Source organism: Rousettus aegyptiacus, unplaced genomic scaffold (genome assembly GCF_014176215.1).
Source record: "Rousettus aegyptiacus isolate mRouAeg1 unplaced genomic scaffold, mRouAeg1.p scaffold_m13_p_8, whole genome shotgun sequence".
In the NCBI taxonomy this organism is placed as follows: domain Eukaryota; kingdom Metazoa; phylum Chordata; class Mammalia; order Chiroptera; family Pteropodidae; genus Rousettus; species Rousettus aegyptiacus.
The window spans coordinates 75,663,523-75,674,012 of NW_023416311.1; positions in this window are offsets into that span (position 1 = coordinate 75,663,523).

Consider the following 10,490-nt stretch of genomic DNA (forward strand, 5'->3'; position numbering starts at 1 on the left):
TTCTGAGACAGATTGAACATTGTTCCCTCCTCTTTATTTTTTGCTTCTTTCCCTTGGCCAGAGGGTTGATTGGATGCCAGAATCATGAATTGTACCTTGTTGGGTGCTGGGTAATTTTGTGTTCCTATAAATATTTTTGAACTCTTCTGGAATGCAGTTAAGATACTTGAAAACAGTTGAATTGTTTCAGGTTTGCTTTTAAGCTCTGTTAGGCAGGACCAGAGCATGCTTGAGGACTACGTTTTTTTTTTACCCCACTAGAGTACTGCACTGGATACCTTGTGAATTTCGAGGCTTATTCTGACTGGTACAAACAAACTGTTTCAGACTTTGTGAGAGCTCCAAGGAGTGTTCCCTCTGCTCTTTTTAGGGGGCTCTTTTCCTGGCTGCCAGTGGTTTCCTTATAGGGATGCACTGATCGGGACTCAGCTGAAAACTCAAGGGGATGCTCTAGTGATCCAAATATCTCTCTATCTCTCTATCACTCTATTGCGAACACACCCCCACCCCACCTCCCACCCCCAACCCCCATCTCTCTTCTTCTCTCACTCTCTTGCTCTCCAGCTATCTTCGCTCTGGTACTCTGTCCTGCTACTTCTAACCACGGTGTCCTCCTTGGACTCCCAGCTGTGTCTTCTCAACTCAGGGACACCACTGGCCTCCACTTGGGTTCCCCCACCCTGTGCTGCAACCTGGAAACTCTCTCCAGGCAGCAAGATGGGGCAATCATAGGTTCACCTCATCTGTCTCCTCTCTCAGGGATCACTGTTTCCGTGCTTCCTGATAGCCATGGGAAAAAACACATTTTTTCTATATTTTGCATATTTACTTGTTTCAGGGTAGATGATCAATCTGGTCCCTGCTAAGCCATTTTAGCTGGACTTGGCCAGAAGATTGGATCTCATCCAAGCTAGAAATTTCAGGTTCTCTCTCTCGAAATTGGGATTCGGCCATGCGAACACGAAGCCACAAGATGTGAGCGTACAAAAGAAAAATGAAGCAAACTGAGAGGAAGAGAAAAGAAGGGTGAAAAGAAGGCCAATGGCTTTGCAGTTCTCGTCCAAGTTCAAGACCATTGCATTTCTGCCACTGCATTTCTTGAGACATCTATGATGCCTGAGAGTAAAATCCCCTTTTTTTTTGGTTAACATTTTCAAATTGGATTCTTCTTCTTGCGACAAAAGAGTTCTGAATCATACAGCACGCTCTCAGGCAAAGGTGAGGGGAGAAGGCTGTTGAAAGGGGGAAACTGAAACTCTTTAATCAGTGGAGCACGTTCCCTTGGAAAGAGGAGGAACAGGAAGCACAAGTAGACTTTGTTTCCTGTTGTGCAAGAGGAAAATAAATTTTGGGATAAAAAAGAAGAGAAGGTGTTTTGGACAATGGTATTGGTTATGTCAATAAAGTATGCAGAAGTGTTCTGTAGAACATGAGTCGACAAAGTAGAATTCGAGTGTTCGAAGGGACTGGAAAGGTTGAGAGCAAGCCCTGTAGGGGACATGCCTGGGTGTCAGGCAGAGTAGGACAAGGGACTGGGTGCATCATTGAGGGTCCTTTTGCAGTTAGAGATAATAGCTTTCCGGTAGAACCAACTTGTTGGTTCATGTGATTTTCTCCAACAATGAATGTTCAGCAGTCCAGGAAGAGAGGCAGAGAAATGGACAGTAGGATTTGTCAGGATGATTGGGACTGTGCTCTGGACCACTACTGCCTCTGTAATCACAGTAGCACCTTAGCTCTTTCAACATCCCAAACACACACAAAAACACACAGAAAGTCAGGATTATAGCTGCTAGACACTACCAAGCTTCTAGTACTTTGAGGCCTCTGAAGTACAAGCAAAAAAGAAGCCTTTTAACACATGAGGCTTAAGGACAGTATCAAGACCGCGGTTTTCAACAATACCAGTGCAGAAGATACACATCACTTGCTTGACTTGCCTGCAGTGTGGTCCCATATCACCCAGTGCCCAGGTCTCTTCCTCCTCTCAGGAGCTGTTCTGGCAGGAAGTGAGGGTGGGGCTGGACCAATACCAAAAGGTAAATTACATCTTTTATTTTCTTGTATCTTCCTGTTTCTCAACAAAGATGCTACCCCACTTCAGGGAATAATTAGGGAATATTCTGGAAATAAGCAGACATTTTCGGTTGTCACGATGATGTGACAAAGAGGAACGTGGGCCAGGGATGTTAGACATCCTGACATCCTGCAATATGTACAAAAAAAATGAAGAACTGGCTGTGACTTCCAAATGTTCCACAGGACATTCATGTAAATGAAAAACCTATTTATAATTATCTGCGCCTAGCACCTGTTTCTGTGTTACAAATAAATACAACGTAATTCTTGAATTTTCCAGGAATGTAACCATCATGTAAATTGAAGGAAGATTGTTCTTTGTTTTGTTTGGCACTTTACCAAGAGTTTTTCACTCTTTTAGATAATGATGTACCAATGGTAATGCTGTTTAAGATTTCGTGTTTGAGTTGCCAATACTGCCCACCATCTGTGTCAGCTTGCATTAGTACTGTCCCTCCATAGTGATTTATAGCTGGTTGCATGCACAGTGTTGGTGACAATGTTATATCTTTCAGTATACTTCTGCTTGAGCATTTACAAAAGGAGATACATCATTTAATTGTAGATTACATTCTATTTATTCTTTACATTATAATAAAGCCATTATTTATAATTAGTGTACTAAGCTAGAGCTGTCATAACAAATTACCACCGACTGGGAAGCTTAAATAGAGATTTATTTTCTCACAGGATGGAAGTTAGAAGTCTGAGATCAAGGTGTTGGCAGGACTGTTTTGTTTCCGAGGGCTATGAAGGGAGAATCTGTTTCAGGCCTCTATTCTTGGCTTATCAATGGCTGTCTTTTCCTTGTGTCTTTGCATTGTCTTTCCTCCTATTGTGCTTGTATCCAGATTTCCTCTTCTTGCAAGGACAAGTCATAATGGACTGAGGCCCACCCAGATGCCCTCATTTTAACTTAATTACCTCTTTAAAGATCCTGTCTCCAAATATAGTCCCATTCTGAGGTAATGGAAGTTAGGACTTCATCATATGTATTTGAGGGGATGCAATTAATCCCATACAATTAGGTATATAGATCCATCATATTATAGATTAATTTTCTTTCAAGACAGTAAAAGAAGAATTATAGAAATATTTCTTATAAAATGGGAAACACTGAGTCTGAAAGGTTTGGGACCGACTGGTATAACTTATCAGTAAGACAATGGCAAATGGTGTGCCTCAGAGGTGAGTGCTGCTCCTTACTTGTAATCACTAGCCCAACAGGGTTCACCCAGAACTGGCATGACAGAACGCTAGGAGAGAGGTTCGGAACAAGAAATATCTGGCTATTGGACAAAAAGCAAGATAAGGTTCAAACAAAGCTGACTTGGCTGGAGAAATAATGAAAAGGCCAGAAGAGTGCTTTGCTCAAAAACCTTCAATAGATTCTTATTTCCAAACTTTCTATAATCAGTGCCACTCGACTTTTCCAGCTTCATTGCTCTCTTGATCATCTCTAGTGCGTTCCCCTGGGAACCTGGGAATCTGGGGAATCAGTCTTCTTCCTGTCCCAGAGACATCTTCACGTTACGTGTTCCTGTCCAAGAAATACCATGACTTGCTTCTTTCTTTCCAAATCTTTTCAGTTTTCAAAGCTCAGCTACAGGATTTTTTTCTCACCTTGTAACTCCCTGAAACTTCCCCGAAACTAATAAAATTGAGTAATTCCTAAGTAGAGAAGAATCTGAAAAGATACACATGAAGAGGCTGTGAGGAAAGAAGGGTCATAAGAAAGCTGAAATTATGGTTTACAAGCTATAAGGCAGCGGAACATATGCATAAGCATATAGAAGACCAAAGGAGTGAAACGACTTGTTAGCAATAAAAGGTTAGAAGCAGAGAGGAGAGTTACTGAGTGAGCGTAATTGTGGTGGTGGGCGGGGTGTGGATGAGCTCTTGCTTCTGAACGGGTTAATAACAGACTGTCTCCAGAGCTCTGCTGTATCCTTCAGGGAGCATCTCCAGGAGAGCTGGCTATTCCTGGATTTCTGTGAGTGGCCCATGGTTGGGGTGGAAGTTCTCCTTAATATATTTTACATCACCATTGTCATTTGCTCTTTGGGACCAAATACCTAAGGTCAGAGAACCTTAAGATGCACATCTCTCCACCATTTCCAAACTACATCAAGCCAATAATGGATGTTTGTTGCTGTCTACCTTCATCCATCCCTCCCTTCTTGCTTTTTAAGGTTATCCATATATTAGTTTCTCCACACAGCCCCTGAGCTTCAGAGGTAGCTGACCTTGCCCCAGCACCAGGGAGAGCCCCTGACCAATTAGCTGTAATCGCTGGTCGAAGATTTAAGCATAGGCCCTAAGCATGTCAAATCAGGGTGAATTTCAAACTCTTGCTCTAAATGCTGGGACAGCTGTCTGTCTCCTGGCTATGAAGGAGAGCACAGGTCCAATGCAGCTGCCAGTCTGCCATCCTAGAACCATGATAGGCGTCTGCCTTGGGATAAAGAGGACACTGCAGATGGCAAAGCCGAGAGGCAGAAAGAAACTGGGTTCTTTTCCACATTAAGTCACTGGGTCAGCCAATCCCAGGAGTTTTTTGTTATATGAGCCGATCAGTTGCTTTTATTCTTTAAACCTCTTTGAGTTGGGTTTTCTATTGTAACCAAAAGTATCCTAACACACACTGCACACATTTGACCTTTCTTCATGGAGAAGCTACAGAAGGAAGATTATACCATTTGGAGTGATTGGCGGGTAGCCTGCTCTCTAGCCATAGGGTGGTTTATGGGTAGGAGAAGAAAGTACTGTGCCAAGGCTGGTTGCTGTGCAGTAAGGCTTGATTTAGGAGCTTTAACCACTTAAGTTACAGAGAAGCTTCCACTGAAAACGATTACAGGGAACAGCAGTGTGGTTAATAAACCACACATTAGATTAAAAGCCATGTGACTAATTTTATAACTGGCACATGGAAGTCAGAGACAGCAGCATTATCAGATAGCAGGCTGTGGAGCATCATTAATATGCATTGTGACAGTGGGGATGCCTGCAAATATCAAATTCCCTGGGGAGAGATCAGCAACATAGTTTAGGAAGTTACCCAGCGCTTATTGTCTTTATTTCCATGTGCGATCTAACAATACCCCCCTCAATGCCAGAGAAAAACAGAGCGGCTCTCTTTTTCTTCACATCACAGGATTCCAAACACGTTCAGACAAAAACGAATGCTAATGGTTACCATTTATTGATCATTCTTTATGTGCCAGGTGCTGTCATGAACGCTTCACATGTGTGGTCTCACTTCATTTTCACGATGTCCTTGGAAGTAGAAACTATGAATATCTCCTCTTTGGAGATTAGGAAACAGGCACAGAGAGGCTAAGGTCTGATGGCTAGTAAGAGACAGAGTAGGAACTTAACTCCTGCAATGTGGCTCTGCTTTCTCCGCCCCTTTATAGCACAGCTTACCTTCGACGCCAAGCTTCCTCTTCAATGATTTGTGAAAGGATACTCATCTTTATATTTTTAAATTATGTATTTTGTATGTGTGTATATTTTATATGTGTAAAATTACATATTACTTACCTTTTATTTTTATATTATTGTTTTTAAAGGTAAAAAGAATCCCCAGAGTATCCCCCCACCTAACAAAATGGACTTGCTGGGATCCACCCTGGGACTCTCAGCCTCGGCTTCTGGTGGAAAAAGTATACCTGGCCGAGAATAGGCTCCCCTCCTGAAGAAGCTACAGGGTAGAAGCAGCAGCAAACTTAGAATTCGCAGCCTGATGTAGAAAGAAGTATCAGATTTCATTCAAGACCTGCACATTCCTGGTGGACATCTGGCCTGTGAATAAGCTAAAAGGGCTCATGTTCATGGCCCAGGACATGGCTAACACTCTGCTTTGGGATGAGCATCACATGTCAAGATGCTCAAAGAGTTTGTGCCCTCACATGACAACATGACCAAACAGAACAAAGTCAGTGACCTTGAAGACAAATAGTACTTCATCAGAAAGTGGTAGCTGTCACCAACAAGTGATTCAAATGTTCGATTGAAAACACAGCACAGTGTGTAAGACACACGGTGTGAGCTGAGAGAAGAGCCTTTCCTAACTCTTAAGGGGCTCGTTCTTCTTTGGTCCCTGGGGTGAAACAGAAATGAGACATGGTTACTGATTCATGACACAGCACAATGACTGATTTCTGACCCTCTTCTTTTTCTGGAACCCTCAGTGTGTGGGGGCAGGAAAAAGAGTCCCTTTGTTATTTGAGGGAGCAATTTGATTAAAGTTTCATTTGTCAGTATGTTATTAATCTTTAAAGGATTTTCTCTTACTGCAGTAACCTGCACTTACTCATTATTAACCTACTTTTAGTAGTCACTGTTTAAGCTGCTCTCTCCACTCTAAGAAAGAGAAAAAGGCTCTCATTCATTTAGCATTTCCTATGAATCTGGTATTGTTAGAAAGAGGAACTAAGTCATCCTTCCCCCTTCTCCCAAATTGTAGTGAAACTTGTCATTTGTGTTCTTGGAGATGGGTATAAGGATGGCACAGGCACTGCCCTGGTTGAGGCTAAGCATGGTGAGAACAGGTGGTCCAGGGGCAGGTAAGCCTCGGAGCGTGGCAGAGATAGGGTAGCCTGACGCATCTAGGTCTTTAGCTTTGGTCTATGGAAATGGTAGTTTTCAAGGACAAAATCGACAATCAATTTACCAAGGTTCCGTTTGACATGTACAGCTGGAGAAACTGCTCTAAACCAGTATTTACTCAAAAATTCTGCCTCACTCTCTGCTAGGTTACATAGGTCTGGGAATCCAGGACTGGGGGTGGGTTCCGCTAGTCTGAAAGTTTGGAGGCCTTGGGGGGCGGGGGGGATGTGCCTACCAGGAGAAGTGACCTTGTTTTCTATACACTGTGAACTGAGGCTGCCTCTTGTCCATCTCAGATTCTTCATGCTTCTGGGGTACATTCTCTCTTTGTTCTACTCCTGTCCATGCTCTTAACTTTGGTTGTAATTTTGTAATTTCAAGTGCTGCTACTAATATTTAAATGTCTGTAGGGATCTCACAGGTCAAATATAAGCCGGGCCATTGCACCAGTACTGGCTATGGCAACAGCAATGACGGCAACAGCTTTGTGGAGGTGACACGAGTGTGCTCTGTGGAAGCAGAGGGTCATCATGACAGGATGGGTGGCCTTCGAAGGTTCCAAAGCTTTGGGGGGCAGTAGAGATCACTGAGTTGATGAAGGCCAACGGGGCTCATTTGCAAAAATTAGCTACCCCTCTAATTCACCTATAAATAAATGCAGGCAGTTGGGGAGTGGAAGGTGACTGGAAGTGCTGAAATAGTGGGCAGAGCTGAAGCAAAGGAATGCTTTTAATTACAATACAAACGACAACATTTCAGTCTGCAATGGCGCAGCCTGTGAAAACAGAGGCCTAGTCGTTTTCAAGCCTGGAACACTTTTAATGACTACCAACTTGGAGAGAGAAAGAAAGTGTGTGTGAGTGTGTGTATTTTTTTTTTTTTTTTACCATGTCTGTATAAGGTTTTCTGGTAGGAGAATTATCTAGAAAAAAATTGTTACTAAATTCTGTGATTTATTTTATGATTTTGAAAATTTGACCACCTCTTTTCATATTTTACCTGGGGCGGGGTGGGGGGCCAGGGCGGGGGCGCCGGGGCTGGTGGTGCGGAACAAGAATGCTTAGAATTTTTATTTAGGAAAATCAAATGGTTAAGCATGCATCACTTATGTTAGTTATGCTACGACAGCATTATTATACTACATTATCATAGCTGATACAAATGTGCCTTACGACACTTAGGAAAACATTGTTTCTTAAAATCAAATAAAATCTGATGCAAATGCCAGTCTAACTAGTGGGAAATTTAATCTCAGTTATATTTTGAGGAGCCTTTTTCTCTTCCCCTAGTAGTGCAAATGTCCTGGAGAAATTATGCAATTTCAAACAATTTGTGAGTACCAAGAGTAGGCTGGCGAGAACAATTTGCCCCAGGTGCAGGCAACAGGGGGTGCATTTTTGTAGGTAATTAAGAACAATAATAATGCTGATTAGAAAGTTGCTTGCTTTTTCTTATTGCCACACACTGGTAATTTTAAACGGTCAGTGATAAACACTTCACTGTGAAAAAAAAAAGTTGTGGGTATATGTTTTAAACAATTGCTGTGAATACTGTTGAGGTTTTAATAATATTTACGTAAACTGCCAATTAGCACTTTTTTATTTCTTAGCCTTTAATATTTTATTCTACATGAACTTCAATTAGAAGAACCTTCAGTTATCAGTTCTGCCTTGGATCCATCAGTCATATACATTTATCTAATTATAAATTTCTAAAGATTAGAAATCATTTGAGCGAATCCTTATATGCTACATATTCTTGCATTTAAGCAATAGATTCAATTTTAAAAAAGTAAAGATAAAACATTCATTATACAGATAAAGAAAGAGAACTTCAGTTACTTAAATTCGCCCCTTCTATATGACAATTTAGAATTTTTATTAGTGTTTAAAATTTAAAACAGTGAATCAGAGTGCAAATTACAGTGCAGGATGTTTTCATTTGGTGCCTTTTAGTTCCTGCATGAAATATCCTACTGAGTTTGCATAATAACGTTTAAATTGAATATTTATATTTTATATTAACACTTTAAAACTAAGAAATTAATTACTAAAATAGTTATTATGTCATTAATTTCTTAAACAGTTTCACTGATTGAGATAAGGATGTCCAAATAATGATCAGCTCCTGGTGGCAAATTTGCTAGCTCTGCCCCTGCTCTGGCGTTCAGTCCATTAAAGGTGCCCCTGCTCTGGGCAGTAGGGTCTGTTAAAAGGTGCTGGTTTTCCCACAGCCGTCACTGCGACAGTTTCCGTGGCTCCTGGGTGCTCATGTACTGCCCATCAATAAAATGGCCACTTTCTGCCTTGCTGTAGGCAATGTGGGGGCCATGAGTAACTGCCATCAGCTCTTCATTCTAATGTTGGGGCAGGCCTCGCCCCTTCCTCCTTAGCCTTGGTACCCTATTCTTCCTGGACTGTGCTGCTTGCTGCTTGGGTTTTAAAAATAAAATTCTCATGACACGGCCCTGATGCAGAAGGAAAACTTTCCTTTTTGTATGCATCATTAGAAGGAGCTAGGTCAGGATGGGAACAGAGAATTTGGAGTAACACATCTCATTGTTTTGTCTTAAGAATGTATAAACATGTTACAGTTGAATTTTCTCTTGGGTTATCTTGCCACATTAGTCAAGGGTACTGTGGAATTACAGTTAAGTAAGCAGCAATTCTTGTGAGTGCTATCAATTCAAAGAAGTAAAACTGATTAAATTTGTAGTACTCTTAAATCACATAAGCTTGGAAATATTTTATTCCACTTGAGTCACTGCATTTGTTAATTATAACTTGGCATCATTTTTGTGGGACATGGTAATGTTCATTGCTGATTATATTATTGTTCTGTAGTCTTGTCAGTATAACATGTTGTTGCGTGTAATGTGGGTGATGGTGTATCTTTGAAGATGACAAAAAGATCACATTTTTGTAAGACAGAATTCATCAATTAAACCATGAAGTATTAACTAAGCACTCAAATGTGCATAGTGTTATGCAGGGTGCTTCACTCACTCTACAGATTATTTGGGATTCTATTTTAGGATACTCTCTTCTCAACACTGCCCTCTATTTTCTTTCAGAATACTGTGGCTATTCAAGCTGGATGGTTAGTTTTTCCAATGTGCATATAGAAGACAAGTTACTAATCCTCAGAAGCTATCCATGGAGATTCTTATAAGTCTGCGGCACTCAGCAAAGAAAAACTCCCTTTAGGCTCTGACTCCAGATTGTGTTGAATTAATTATTACAATCAAATTATTCTCCCCACTGAGTATACCACCCAATCCTCGACCATTATCTGATTTTCTCTTTAACGTCTGTGTAATTGCTGTTTAGTGCATAGTTTCACGAAATATTAGTTCCCTTCCTCTTTCTTTCCTTTTCCCTTCACTGAATGAATAAATAAACAAATTAATTAATTCTTTTCTGCCAATTTCCTCTGTTCCATGGCCACATGGCAGAACACGCCAGTACATAGTCCCTGAAGTTTTGTATTTTACGTGCAGGTCTACTGAGAATACCTCAGTTCTGCCAATCTTAAAATCAAATTTCTGGGAGGGTGAAAGGCCCGTTATTTGTCTAATCTGTTTGCTTCAGATAGAGTCACTGAATTCTCCTGGTGGTCCCAGGCTGGGCATAGGGGTTGAGAATAGGAGACAATTTCTTCAAAGGAGGTTCTGGGCAGAAATTCCCATAGGTTTTTACCGCTCTTTATATCTCTCTTCTTCATAATCTTGGTCCTGTCCCAGGCTTGTCCTGCCCCGGATTTGTTACAGCAAGAGCTGCTGTAACCATCATGGGTCATGT